The sequence below is a fragment of the Euleptes europaea genome, chromosome 11 (genome assembly GCF_029931775.1).
Source record: "Euleptes europaea isolate rEulEur1 chromosome 11, rEulEur1.hap1, whole genome shotgun sequence".
Lineage (NCBI taxonomy): Eukaryota > Metazoa > Chordata > Lepidosauria > Squamata > Sphaerodactylidae > Euleptes > Euleptes europaea.
Window position 1 is genome coordinate 32,436,471 of NC_079322.1, and position 14,957 is coordinate 32,451,427.

General features: G+C 43.9%; 1 pseudogene; it reads right to left on the reverse strand.

Annotated features, from left to right (window-relative positions):
- Window positions 1-7,439: 7,439 nt before the first annotated feature.
- LOC130484171 (ubiquitin-associated domain-containing protein 1-like) lies at window positions 7,440-11,128 on the reverse strand (annotated as a pseudogene).
- Between the last annotated feature and the right edge of the window lie 3,829 nt (window positions 11,129-14,957).

Sequence of the window (14,957 nt, forward strand, 5' to 3'; positions counted from 1 at the left end):
AATAAAATGGTGATTGAGAAGGAAGGAAGCTATATCCAGTAGAGACATTGAGAGGCACTGTAGGAGGCTAACAGCGCCATCTGAAGGGCAGTTTCGACCTTCTAAGTTCATTGAAGTCAGTGGGCCTAAAGTAGGGTTCCCAGGTCCCTCTTCGCAACCGGTGGGAGATTTTGGGGGCGGAGCCTGAAGAGGGCGGGGTTTAGGGAGGGGATGGACTTCAATGCCATAGAGTTCAATTGCCAAAGCGGCCATTTTTCTCCAGGTGAATTGATCTCTATCGGCTGGAGATCAGTTGAATTAGCAGGAGATCTCCTGCTACTACCGGGCAGTTGGCAACCCTAGCTTAAAGAGGTATAACTCTGTGTAGGACTGTGCTGAAAGGCAGCTAGGTCAACTCTGTGCAAGAATGATACCGCTGCTGACCCACCTTCCAGTGCCTCTGTTGCTATTTCTCAGCGCCTCCGTGGTAGGTGCATTACAGAATTCGGTAACAACTGTGCCTCTGTTTCTTTTATGGTTTGTCCACTTTGGGAATAAAATTGCTGGTCTCCCCCCCCCCCCCAAAATTTTTTTTAAGTAAATTCAGTTAAAATGTTGCCCTTAAGAAATGTTGTTCTGGTTTTTTTCATCAGTTGCACAAAAAAGCCAGGAAAACAGCAAAGACAAATGGAAAATTTGTTAGAGAAAATTGATGGGATAAAAATTTTCTACCCAAAAATGAGAAGTCGGGGGTGGGGAGAGAATAATTTTTTTAGCAGTGATGAAGGCTTAAACTTCCACCGCACCAGCTTGTCTCTCACTGCAGAATCTAAAACTGATTCTAAAACTGACCCCTACTGGGTTGCCTTAAGTCAACTGGGACTTGATAGCACACACACACACACACATCTCGAATGGTATCTTTTCGTACCATGTGGCAAATCATTTTTCTAACTGAAAGGAGTTTCGAACGCTATTTGTGATATGGCACATATATTGTTTTTAAAAATTCAGCTTCAAACTTTTGAGCAAACTTAAAGTAGTTTTTTTCAGCGTGGCCGATTTAAAGATAAGTCATTCGTTTTTTTCTAGAGCGTTATCAATTTGGAACTCGAAATTGAAAATAAATCTTTGTGAGCATACTGATCCAGCCCAGGCTGAGCGTTTTTCAGTCACATTGATTTTAGTAGGAAAACTACGTATCTGCTTGGCAGTGCAATCCTGTGCAGTTAGTCCAGCCCATCTGTGGGCTTCAAGTGAAATAACTGGGCATAGGATTACAGAGTAAATCCGCTACATCAGTGGTATTTGAAATGGCATATTTTTGAATGGATCGTGCTCTTTGTTGCATGACAGTGTGTTCAGTGATGCTTGTTGCTCATCCGTGGCCAAGCCATATTAATATAATCTATATAAAGTCATATATATAAAGGATAGAAACTTATCCCACCAGTAAAAAAACCAACAACAACCCAACCTTTAAAAACTCAGATAGTGACACAATCTTGGCTTTGCCTGATTTGGTATAACCCATTTAAAGATCTTGCTGGGAAAGAGAGGATATAAATATGTCAATAAGAAGAGGAGTTGGTTTTGATATGCCGATTTTCTCTACCTTTTAAGCAGAATCAAACCAGTTTACAATCTCCTTCCCTTTCTCTCCCCACAACACCTTGAGAGGTAGGTGAGGCTGAGAGAGCTCGAAGAGAACTGTGACTAGCCCAAGGTCACCCAGCTGGCTTCACAAGTAGGAGTGGGGAAACCAACCCGGTTCACCAGATTAGCATCCACTGCTCATGTGGAGGAGTGGGGAATCAAACCCGGTTCTCCAGATTAGAGTCCACACTGCACCATGCTGGTTCAATTAAATATGGTAGTTGCTCAACTAAATATGGCTCAACTAAATATGGTAGTTGCATGTGAAGCAGTTACACTTAAATCATCACTTTCATCACTGTAGTATAACCAGGAGGGTGAAGTGAGGACATTGATGGGCCCCTATTTCCATGGATGTTTTGTATGAAATGTCATAATTGAAAAGTCCCTATCCTATTGCCCCATGAGGGTCAACATGACACAAGGCCACATCTTCACTGCAACCTTCTCTCCTCCTCCTACTGAATCACAGGGAAGTTTCTGTGGGGTATTAGGTCAACCAGTCCATCTGTCATGTAGCTGGCCTACCAATGGACCTCCAATGAAGCCCGCTGAGAAAATAGTTGCTTCGCTGGTCTTTATGAGGCCACTGGCTCCGCTTTACTGCACTAGTTAAATTTGTTCCGGCACTAATCACTTGCTTTGGGATGTTATTTATTGCAAAGTATTGGCTACTCTGTCCTTTTACCTGAAGGGCATCGCTGTCTGTGTTTGAAGATAAGCTTTGTGGTCTCATTAGTTCAGGACAGACCTTCAGATCACTTGGTTGTCTCTGCTATTTATGGCTGAGGGATTGATAACCAGACCAGAAGGGAAAGGACAGAGAATGGACACATCTGCCTTGTCCTTTAGTTCAGTCTGAAACAATCTGTCAACAGGTGATGGGTTCAGCAGGAATTTTGCTCTGTGTGTCTGTGTGTGTGTGTGTGCATGGGTGAGAGAGAGACCGTCAGTTGTGTGAAGGTCTTAGATAGCTGCATGCCTATAGATACGGAAACTGAATCGCCCAGTTGGCTTGATGAGCTGCTGTTTACAACATCCCCGTGAGTTATGTCGCTGTGCCTTGCTAGACTCCACAGGAGAGAATTAAAAGCTGTCATCAGTTGGTCTGTAGAGTTTCACAGCTACATAAACGATGCACAGAGCCCTGTCTTTGCTGCGGCTCGCAATTAGTACGGCACAGCGGCTGGCAGGATCACAACAGAACGCTGCCACACGGAGTAATAACTGTCAGGAATGTATTTGCCATCTGCAGGCGTGTCGTGTCACTTTACTTTATCGCCTTTATTTGAAATCCAAGGTTCTGTGGGTGGCTTATTATGAGTAACTGGGCTTCTTTGAATGAAAGCTCACCTGTTTCTGCTAGAGGTCATTTTAGATTCAGGGTTCTGTGGCTACAAAGTAGTCTACGCGTTTCAGAATAATCAGCAGCTGTGTGGAGCATGTGTGGATCAGAATCAGTCTCTATCTTCTGGGTGAGTCTGATTTTGAACTTAGAACTGTCCCATTGCGAAGAAGTAGAAGAAGAAGAAGAAGAAGAAGAAGAGTTGGTTTTTATATGCCGACTTTCTCTACCACTTAAGGGAGACTCAAACCAGCTAACAATCACCTTCCCTTCCCCTCCCCACAACAGACACCTTGTGAGGTAGGTGGGGCTGAGAGAGCTCTAACAGAGCTGTGACTTGCCCAAGGTCACCCAGCTGGCTTCTTTTATAGGAATGGGGAAACAAAGCCAGTTCACCAGATTAGCCTCCGCAGCTCATGTGGAGGAGTGGGGAATCAAACCCAGTCCTCCAGATCAGAACCCACCACTACACCACACTTGTGCTCCTCTTTAGGGGGAGAAAAAAACTTGCCTTAACTGTTAGGTGTAGTTTGGGCATCGGTGGTTGAGGGACAAACACATAACACAGAGAAAAGGAAATTTCAGTGTTTTGTTTTGTTTTTAAACGAAAGAATGATGAATCAGACATCGATCCAATGCAAAAGACCTGGGTGAACGGTGATACACACATCCCATTTACCCACACAAATTCAGTGGAGCAGGGAGATTTTTTATAACATTCCTTTGTGGTGGTAAGACTGGGCCCTCTCTTGAAAATGGGAAGGTAGACCTTACGAGAGTGATACTCTAAATATGTACTGGAGCCCTGATATCAGCAGTACAGCTATCTAGTTTAGGGCATACAATATCTTCTTCAGTGTGATGTTGAAGTTTGCCTTCTCCTTGCCTTTGTTACACAAAAGATGTGTGGTGTTGCCACCAAGCCCACATTTTTGTTGGCTTGCTCACCCCACCCCCATCTTGGTGCCAAGACTAGATGTTTTCAGCTTCATGAGGCCCTGAAAAGGAGTTTGGAGCCACCTCCAAGACAGAGGCTGAGGTCCAGCAGAAAGGGGGCTGGACTGACATATACCTACCTCCATCTTATTACACTTGCTAAGAGACAAAGACAGCCTCAGAGACAAACTACCCTCTCCCAGCTAGTTAATCAAGTCCTCTCAAGCCTTGTTCACAAGCCAGGAAAAATGAGTCTTTTGTTTTCATTCGTTCCTAATCCTATAACTGAAGCTAGAATCTGTTGGTACAATAAAAATCTGCTGTTACAAAAAACTTTATTATTGTTGTTGTTGCTGCTGTTGTTGTTTCATTCAATTTTTATCCTGCCCCTACCCTGGCAATGGGGCTCAGGGTGGTTAACAACGTAGATACAAAACATAAATAGAATGCAAATATTCTATAAAACAATTTAATACACTGGCACCCTGGTATGATGATCAGAGAAACTGATAGTAGGCCCAGTAAGATTGCCTCAATGGAATGCCTGGGGGAATAATTCTGTCTTACAAGCCCTGCGAGACCTAGAAAGGTCCCACAGGTAGGGTTTCCAGCTCTGGGTTGGGAAATACCAGGCTATTTTGGGGGTGGAGCCTGAGGAGGGCGGGGTTTGGGGAGGAGAGGGACTCCAATGCCCTAGAGTCCAATTGCCAAAGCGGCCATTTTCTCCAGGTAAACTGATCTCTTATCGGCTGGAGATCAGTCGTAATAGCAGATCTCCAGCTAGTACTTGGAGGTTGCTAAGAAGAACCAGCACTAAGCCAATATACACTAAATTGAAAGTCAATAAACAAATTTTGTATATTTCTCAAAAGATACACAACGGTGCAAACACAATGACAACAGTGTAAATGTGCAAACCAAAAATATACAACAACATCAACAAAGCCCACACTATACATAAACTGTCCAAACAAGGGGATGAAGAAACCCACTAGTAAAGGGCTCATAAGCCTCAAACAATGAACTATCTCGATTTGCTCGCAAATTGCGTGTCAAAGTAGAAGGCGTGTGAAATATACAAGAGCGCAGCACAAAGTGCCCAGCGGTGCTCAGGGAACGCCTTCTGGATGTGTAGAGTTTTCACCAATATACATTGGCTTCTTCAGCCAGCATTAAGTTTCTTTAGCAGTCACACTGGAACATGCAAATTTCATAAGGCTAGGAGTAGCTCAATCCTCAATATTTGCCACGGTCTCCAAACAGTGTTTGCACCGTTGTGTATCTTTTGAGAAATATACAAAATTTGTTTATTGACTTTCAATTTAGTGTATATTGGCTTAGTACTGGTTCTTCTTAGCAACTAACTTAGCAGTACTGGTGATATTTTGTAACCAGAACCTGGAGGATGGCAACCCTACCCACAGGGCACAAGTCTCTTCAGACAGAGCATTCCACCAGGTTGGGGCCATGGTTGAAAACACCCTGGCCGACTTTAAATGAGCTATCCGAAGGCCAGGCACCACCAGGACTTCATGTAAAGCAACTCAAGCACCATGGGGGGTTGTAATGGGAGAGGCAGTTCTTAAGGTACTATGCTCCCAGACAGTTTAGGGCTTTAAAAGTTAAAACTAGCACCTTGAATTTGACCTGGAAACCAACGGGAATCCAGTGCAGTGGCTTCAAAATAGGTTGTATAAGTCAAAAGCCTGGCAGCCTCATTCTGGACAACCTGAAGTTTCCAAAGCATCATCAGGGGCAGCCCTGCGCAGAGTGACTTGCAGTAGTCCAATCTGGAGGTAACCGTTGCGTACATCACTGTGGCCAGGTCCGACCGGGACAAATAGGGGGACAGCTGACAAGCCTGGCGGAGATTTAAAAAATGCCAATTTTGTTGCCACCAAGGACATTTGTTTGTCCAAGGTGAGAGAAGTGTCCAGCCATACCCCACAAGATCTTTATGGACTCCACCGATGTAAGCTGGACCCCTGTCCAGAGCAGTGGGGGATGCAACACGCCTCCCCTCAATGACCCAGCCTTTCCCAGCCACAGAACTTCAGTCTTAGCTGCATTTAACTTTATATTCCTTTCACATATAATGTGTCTCCTTGCTTCTCTTCCCTTCTGATTCTCTAGCCAGAAGTGGTTAACTTAACCAGTAGTAGTTAAGAGCGCTGGTCTGGAGCGGTGGACTCTGATCTGGAGAACCAGGTTTGATTCCCCACTCCTCCACGTGAGCGGCAGACGCTAATCTGGTGAACTGGATTTGTTTCCCCACTCCTACACACGAAGCCAGCTGGGTGACCTTGGGCTAGTCACAGCTCTCTCATCCCCACCTTCCTCACAGGGTGTCTGTTGTGGGGAGGGGAAGGGAAGGTGATTGTAAGCCGGTTTGATTCTTCCTTAAGTGGTAGAGAAAGGTGGCATATAAAAAACCAATTCTTCCTCTTCTTCTACTTCTACTTAAAGTGCTGCTTGGGCCACTGCTTTGGATCCTGTCCATGTGGGCTGAGCACACTCATGCTGTTCTTGCTGGGTGTTCTGAGTGTGTTGCCTTGGTGTGCTCAGCCCACATTGAATTTGCCCTTCAGGTTCTTATTTTCTGCTCAGACATGTTGGGACCCTTGCCTGATTATTTGAATCTCTGCCTAGAACATGTTAACTTATAAATCCTGATTTGCCTTCTTGTTCTCACTCTTTTGTCTTCCCTTCTTGTGTGATAAATATTGCAAAGTGTGTGCACGCATGTGCACATGTATTTGGAATATTAGCATCTTAACATGGGAATGCAGGTTTTTGGTACTGATCTTGAACGTTTGATACTGTCATGAGAGCTTGAGAGTATTAATTTCTCCCCTCAGTAAAGCTACCTCTCATTTCAGTATACTCAGAATCTCATTACTTCTTGTTAAGTAGCTTTGCTATTTTGTCGAAGATCTCTTGGTTTTGTTGGTCTGTGCCTAGATTGGGCAAAACATTCTTTTAAAGCCGGGGGCAGAATACAAGCCAGTTCTTCAGAGTGTAAAGGCTTTCTCTATTATGCTTGTGCTATCATAGTGTGAAATTGGGACCAATCTAGAAAATTAGGCCTATTCACATGGACATGTGTTTAAGGCACACTGGTTGTCCTGCTCATTCCCAAATAGTAGTTAATGGCGGCCCCTTGGTGGGGTTTTCAAGGCAAGAGACATTCAGAGGTGGTTTGCCATTGCCTGGCTCCACGTCATGGCCCTGGTATTCCTTGGAGGTCTCCCATCCACATACTTGCCGGGGTCAACTGTGTATACCTTTGAGATCTGACGAGATCAGGCTAGCCTGGGCCATCCAGATCAGGGAACCTTAATTATACACCTAAATATGAAAAAAACACTAACCATGTCATTCTAAGTAGAGTTATACCTTTCTAGGGCCATTGACTTCAATGGACTTGGAAGGGTGTTACTCTGTTCAGAACGACATTATAAATCCTAGATTGTTCTCAGAAAACCTCTGATTTCCATCTCAAAATGTTTCTAGGTTAAGCAGCCTATTTGTAAGATCCATTTTCTTTCTTCTCACTGATGCTTTCATAAATAATTCTTGAATGGTCGCTGTGTGATGTCGGCTCTATACCTCTGTATTTCAACATGGCCAAAAATGTCAAACTATTTAATGAGGAGAGAATCTTTGGAGACTGGCTTTAATATAAAAAAAGGAATCCTTGGTTTAAAATTGATTTTACTGAGGTAACCGTTTCCTGGGTATCATTACTGTACACAGTGGGGAAAGGGGATAGCCATTTCCTTTGAATATAAAACAATTTGTGAGGCCTGTCATAAAAACCTGAAAGAACCTTTTCTCTGCTTCAATTCCTTCTTAATGGCTTCCCATAAAACTTAAGGAATTGCAATATAACTTTGAAAATGCTTTCGCCCCGGCAAAACCGAAGACTGATGTTTGAAATATTTAGGGGATTAGGCCATGCTCAGCGCAAGCAATTGGCTTGTTTGCACATAAGAAGGGCTTTGAAATTATATTTCTTTCCTGGACCCTTTTGGCTTAAGAATCCTCTTTTCATACATCAAGTCTTGCATGCTCCGCTGCCTCCGTGGCATTTCTTCATTCATCTTTTCATTTCTGGTGAATTCTCTTGGGCTGTGACCAGTTCACAGAGAAACTTTGTAGTTCTCAGTAGTACATGACTGACAACATCGGAAGCGAAGCTCTTTGTCTGACAGACAACTGCATTTAATACCTTTAAGCTTCCGTGTGGAACTTTTAATGTACCTTTAATGTACCTTTGCTAACTTCTGTATCTCCACCTCTCTTTGTTTCTTTTACTGGTTTCTTTCCCCCTTCCACTGCTATATTTCATACTATTCCCCTAAGATCTAGTATTGTGTTCAGGATCCTATATATTGCAGGGGGTACAGTTCGGCTTCTGAAAACCAAGGTATTCAAGAACTACTTGGATCAGTGGGGAAATCTTGATCTTTACAGAATACATGTGGATCAATTTACTACAACAATTCTGCGTTATGATTGACTCAGAGGCAACAGCTTTTGGTTCTTAAATGAAATATGGGGCTTTAAAAGAAATGAATGAAAATTGCTGCATTATACACTGGACAAAACTGTCTTGTTCAGTGTTTTTATTACACCCAGCAACGTTCCAGTACTGAATAGAGGAATTTCACTACCAGTGAGGCTCCTGTTTGGTCTGTGCCTTCTCCAAGTAATTTGAAAAAAACTCTACTCACCAACCCAATTTGTTTTGTTTTCCGTTGCCATTACTTGGCTGGTGGAAATGCATTCTTCCCCAATACATTGATACAGGATTATTATGATATTAACAAATTATCCATAAGGACTTTATGTCATCCAATGGCCTTAATGGTGTTTGCAGATATAGGCCCACTATGAAGTTAAAATTAAAAGATGTAGCTCCCTTTCCAATTTGATGTTAGACTTTGATGTTTGGCTCGACTCCCCACCCTCTTTCTTTTTTTCCTTACTGTGCAATCCTGAAGGGGGGGACCCTCTTAGGAGCTGGCATGACCCCAGCACTGGCGTCCATGCTATTTGCACTATCCAGAGTGGCATGGATGCCAGCACAGGGCAACTTATGTTGGCTTCAGGGTGTGACGTGGCAGTGCGAGCCTCATGCACCGGCGCTGCCTTCCCGGCAACATTTTTCCGGCACGAGTGGGGATTTGAACGTGGGTTTCCCATGTCCTAGTCTGACATCTTAACCACTACACCATGGTTACTCTCTCTCTATATATGTTACAACCCTAGGGTTGCCAACCTCCAGGTGGTGGCTAGAGATCTCCCGCTATTACAACCGATCCCCAGCCGACTTAACACTAAAATCACACAGCATGTAAGACAAAACTAAAACAAATGTTTTGCTTGCAACAAACCTACACAAGGAAGAGAAAACACCCCAAACACTGTTTTTACTCACTCTCTCTCAGTTAACAGTCAGTGCCTAATGTTGTTCAGAAATTGCAATGTCAAGAACAGAATCCAAAGGTAGCATAACGTACGGATTTGCCTCTTCCATGTATGGTTCAGTGTCTAGGGTTGCCAACTTCCAGGTTCTAGCTGGAAATCTCCTGCTATTACAACTGATCTCCAGCCGATAGAGATCAATTCACCTGGAGAAAATGGCCGCTTTGGCAATTAGACTCTATGGCATTGAAGTCCCTCCCCTCCCCAAACCCTGACCTCCTCAGGCTCCACCCAAAAAACCTCCCACCGGTTGCTGAGAGGGACCTGGCAACCTTATCAGTGTCTGAAAGATATGAGAAATCTGTAACATGGCAGGCCTAGTTTCTAGATCATTCATCCACTGTGTAGTGTTTAAGGGGTTTTCGAGCATACTTTCAAAGACAGGTATAATTTTAGGATTTATTAGAGCCAGCTATACCACTGAGTTTTCTAGGATCAAAATCTTTTAAATAAATAAATCATCTAGGGTAGGTTTCTGATCTCCCATAAGCCACTCACATGTTGCGTTTTGCTGGTGGGTGTTCACTCTGAATGTGTCTACCACCTCTCTCTCATCAAAGCCCTTCTCCATCAAGGCAATGATGACACATGGGCCACAACGAAACGCTCCTATCCTGTGTATCTTCTTGAATATTTCTTTAAAACGATTTTTATTCAAACAAACCAGATAAAAACAAGGGTCTAAAATACAAATTACTGAAAACACTGACATCAAAATATACAAATTCAAATGTAACTGCTCCTTCTGGACAGAAAAAAAAATTCCATTTTCAAACCTTTTGGACTTTTGGCCATGTAATAGACATGTTAGTTTACACAAATGAATGCACTCTGTCAGCTTCTCCAACTACTACTCCTTCTTTGGGATTATATGGAGCCAGCGTACTGTAGTGGTTAAGAGCGGTGGTTTGGAGCAGTTCACTCTGATCTGGAGAACCGGGTTTGATTCCCCACTCCTCCACATGAGCAGCGGAGGCTAATCAGGTGAACTGGATTTGTTTCCCCACTCCTACACACGAAGCCAGCAGGGTGACCTTGGGCAAGTCACAGCTCTGTTAGAGCTCTCTCAGCCCCACCTACCTCACAGGGTGTCTGTTGTGGGGAGGGGAAGGGAAGGTGATTGGTTTGAGTCTCCCTTAAGTGGTAGAGAAAGTCAGCATATAAAAAACAACAACAAAATTCTTCCAATTTTGGGCAAGTATTAACCTTGCCAATGTTACAGCATTAAAGCACAAAATCATGGACTTCTTTAGGAAGGAAATCCACACAATCGAACAAGAAAACGAATATTTCTGTCAGGTCATCCTTTGGCTCTTCTCCGTTTACTTGAAGGCTAGTCCCAGCAACTACCAAAAAGGAGGATGTGTCTGTTTCTGCTGCATTTTCAACCAAGAAATGACTTGGCAGAGGACCATCAATGGTGGAGTCATCTGCATGTTGAGTTAGCCTGAGTCATGGATGTGTGGCTTAAATGAAGGGCTTTGACCTCTGAAAACTCCTTTCTGTCAGTTCGTGCAAGGCAGTCTCATCCACTCTGCTGTCCTCGTATTCATCTAACACGGCATTTGCCTTCTTTAATAGTTCCGCTGCATCAGGATTCAACACTAGCAATTCCTGGGCAACTTCTATAAGAGAGACTAAGATCTTTCAAAGCTCTGTTTCGAAATCACAGTGGTCTACACTATAGGATGGGAGAGCGGTGGTTGCTGTCAGGAGGGTCATAACTGAAGGGGGGGTTTGAGGAGGGTAGCCGCCACCCCTGTGGCATCCAGAGAGGGCAGCAGAACTGCTTCTCCTGTAGGCGCCTCTGTGCCGGGTAGGAGAGGCTGTTCTGCCACCCTCTCTGCTTGCCACAGGGGCGGCTGCCCTCCTTGCCCCCCCGCTCCCCAGCCATAGCCCTGGCTGTTGTTCGAACTGCTTCCTTGTCTGGAACTTTTTTTTTCCTGCTTCCACTTTTCCTCTACAGTAAAGTGAGCCCTTTGGGAAAAGGCAGGAGGAGCCTCTCTTCATCAGCAACAAAACATCTCTGCCTTGAATGTCTAAAAGACGTCTGTCTCTCAGATGGTTTTTGTGTTGCTCAGCAGCTTCTCTGAAGCTGCATATATTAATTTATAATGTACTTTTTGGATCCTCTAAGCTTCAAGACGCACAATACTTGAGGCATGGTTCCTTGAGCCCCTCCCCCACTGTGTCCTTGACCACCTCCTCTGGTCCCTCTACCCTATGCAGGGCAGAGACACACACAGTAGGGTTGCCAGGACCCTTTTCGGCACCAGCGGGAGGTTTTGGGAGTTGTACCCATCCAGGAAAGCTATATTTTAGCCCAATTTTTTTCTAGTTTTTAAATCAAAGGATCCTGATGTTGTTGTTCTTCTTAGCTCGAACATCTTTAGCTAGCAACATCCCCAGGTATTTGACACCTTTCTTTGCAGTTGGAACCAGCAATCGCTGCTCTTCCTGGTTTGGTTGTATCATCCAGGTTTATCAACAATAATTCAAATTTCCCTTGATAAAATGTATAATCTGAAACCTCTCCAAATTTCTCTAGATTATTTATGAAATGTTTAACTGAGGGAAGTATGTTCTTTGGAGACAGTGCCACATTTTCAGCATGTAAAACAATTTTATTCACAATATTTTTCAATAGTCACATCTGCTTGCACCATAATTACCAAAGTCTCAATACACATGTTATACAATAGTCATGAGGGATATTTCTGAGCCCCTACTGAAGAATGTGATGACTGCCTGTTAAGCACAATTTTAGCAGATGGTTTATTATAAATGAAGTTATGGGGTTTATTCCTTTAGTGAACCAATTAATAAATATTGTGAGTAACTTTGGGGATGTTTCAGATTCATCAAAAAATAGCAAAGTTCTGCCACTTTCTTACTTTTGTGTCATGAGGCCCTGTGCTTATTTACTTAACTTAAAAAAAATCCTCCTTTCTCTCAGATAACTGGGACCTGAGGTGGGTAAAATCAATACAAACTGTAGTGATTGGCAGTACAAAAGATAATTCTTAAAAAAACAACAGAACAGCCATCAGAGAAAAAAACAACCTTTTAAATGCAAAGCACCCATAGGATAGCAAACATCTTGAAGAGCCAAAGGTCCTCCTAACAAGTTATGCCTTATAGGCCATCTAAAATTCCAAGACACAGACCCATCTTCAAAAGGGGGTGGGCAATTTCTGCTGATTCCCCCTCTTGCTGCTAACTCCCCCTTTTCCTTCAGTGTTGTTCCACTGACCCCCAGGAACAAAATGAAGGGGCTCAGCAGGCTGTAGCAGGAGGGACAAATGGAATGTTTTGCTCTGTTGAAGAGATCTTTTTGGATATAAGCCAGTGGCTTCGATAGGGTTGCCAGCCTCCAGGTCCTAGCTGGAGATCTCCTGCTATTACAACTGGTCTCCAGCCGATAGTGACAGTTCAGCTGGAGAAAATGGCCACTTTGGCAATTGGACTCTATGGCATTGAAGTCCCTCCCCTCCCCAAACCCTGCCCTCCTCAGGCTCAGCCCCCAAAACCTCCCACAGGTGGCAAAGAGGAACCCGGCAACCCTAGGCTTCGATAAGACCAGCCAATGAGTTTATGGCTAAAGTGAAGTCTGGAACGAATATTTCCTGATTCAGAGCTTAGCCTCTTTGCTGCTATACTTATCAACATATGCAGAGCACATGTGTGTATTAAGGTTGCCAGCCTCCAGCTTGGGCCTGGAGTTATTTTAGATTGATCTCCAGATGGCAGAAATTAGTTTATCTGGAGGAAATGGCAGCTTTGGAGGGTGGACTCTATGGTATCACATCCCTGTAGAGCTCTTTTCCCTGCCCAAACTCTGGTCTCCCCAGGATCTATCCCCAAACCGCCAGGAATTTCCCAAGCCAGAGTTGGCCACCTTATTTTGTGCTTAGAAACTGTCCTGCTTCCTGCAAATGGAATCATTCTCATTATTGCTGTATAGGGTTGCCAGGTCCCTCTTCACTACCAGTGGGAGGTTTTGGGGGCGGAGACTGAGGAGGGTGGGGTTTGGGGACTGGAGGAACTTCAATGCCATAGAGTTCAATTGCCTAAGTGGCCATTTTCTCCAGGTGAACTGATCTCTATCGGCTGGAGATCAGTTGTAATAGCAGGAGATCTCCAGCTATTAACCAGGAGGTTATTTAAACTAGATAATTGATACGTATGCTGCACAACGTTAGTTTAGAGTAATCAACAGCACCACAGCTCAAAATTCAAATCAAATAGAAACAAGCAACTTTCATTGAGCAACTTTCATTAAACAAACAATGCAGATAGACAGTATTTCAAACAATGATATGTTAAACAATAAATAAAAAGAATTAAGGCTTGTGTTTGATGCTCTCAGCCTAATTTACAAACAGAAGGTCCACAGACGCCGGTTGCTTCACCGTCCAGGTAAGTTTCCAAGGTACAGTTCCTGTAAGGGCAGTAAGTTCCTGCTGCCTCCTTTGTTTCAAAAATATGTATATGCGCACCGGGACTCCAGTAGCCACACCGTGTATGTCCAAATGAAAGAATGAATAACAAAACAAAACGACACTTCTGGATATTGTGCTCGTTTCGCGTTAGCTTCATCAGTTGTGAATTTGTCTTAGGATGCAATTTTCATAAATGGGCACAAAGACCTCAACTAATGACCAGCTGACCCAAAGGGCGTCGTTCTATCTCTGAAGGCTGGTTGATTCAGATGGCCAGTGTCTTCCTTGCCATGAGGTCATCATGCAGTTAAGCTTAATAAATAGTTTCAGTATAATGTCCCCCATGTCACAGGCATGAACAAGATGGTTAAATGCACGGTGGTTTCATTATGTGTCTTGTATTATCACACAGATACCAAATACCCTAGATCAGGGGTGTCGATCTCAATTGTTACGAGGGCCAGATATGACATAAATGACACTTGGTTGGGCCGGGCCATGCCTTGCTAGCCCAGATCGAGAGTGTGTGTGTGTGTGTGGCTGCCTTGCCTGCCTTGCAAGCCAGATAAGAGCTCTGAAGGGACCAGATCTGACCTTTAGGCCTTATGTTTGACACCCCTGCCCAAATTATAAAAAGGAGGAGAGGCTCTTTGGCCATTTTTCTCTGGAATTACATATGCTTCAGTGTGGAAGCACATTCAGCTTTTTAAAAATGGATGTCCTTAGTCTTTCTGGGGGAAAAAGATGTTGAAGGCCTACCCAATTATTACATGACCATTAAAAAAAAAAGATGATTGGGGTGTTGACCAGGAGAAGGTTCATGACTACAATCAGGAGACTTCTGAGTTGCCACCAACTCCAGGATTAGGGTTGCCAGGTCCCTCTTCACCACTGGCGGGAGGTTTTTGGGGTGGAGCCTGAGGAGGGCGGGGTTTGGGGAGGGGAGGAACTTCAATGCCATAGAGTCCAATTGCCAAAGCGGCCATTTTCTCCAGGTGAACTGAGCTCTGTCGGCTGGAGATCAGGTGTAATAGCAGGAGATCTCCTGCTACTACCTGGAGGTTGGCAACCCTATCCCAGATCCATAGCTATATAAGGGAGTTGATGAG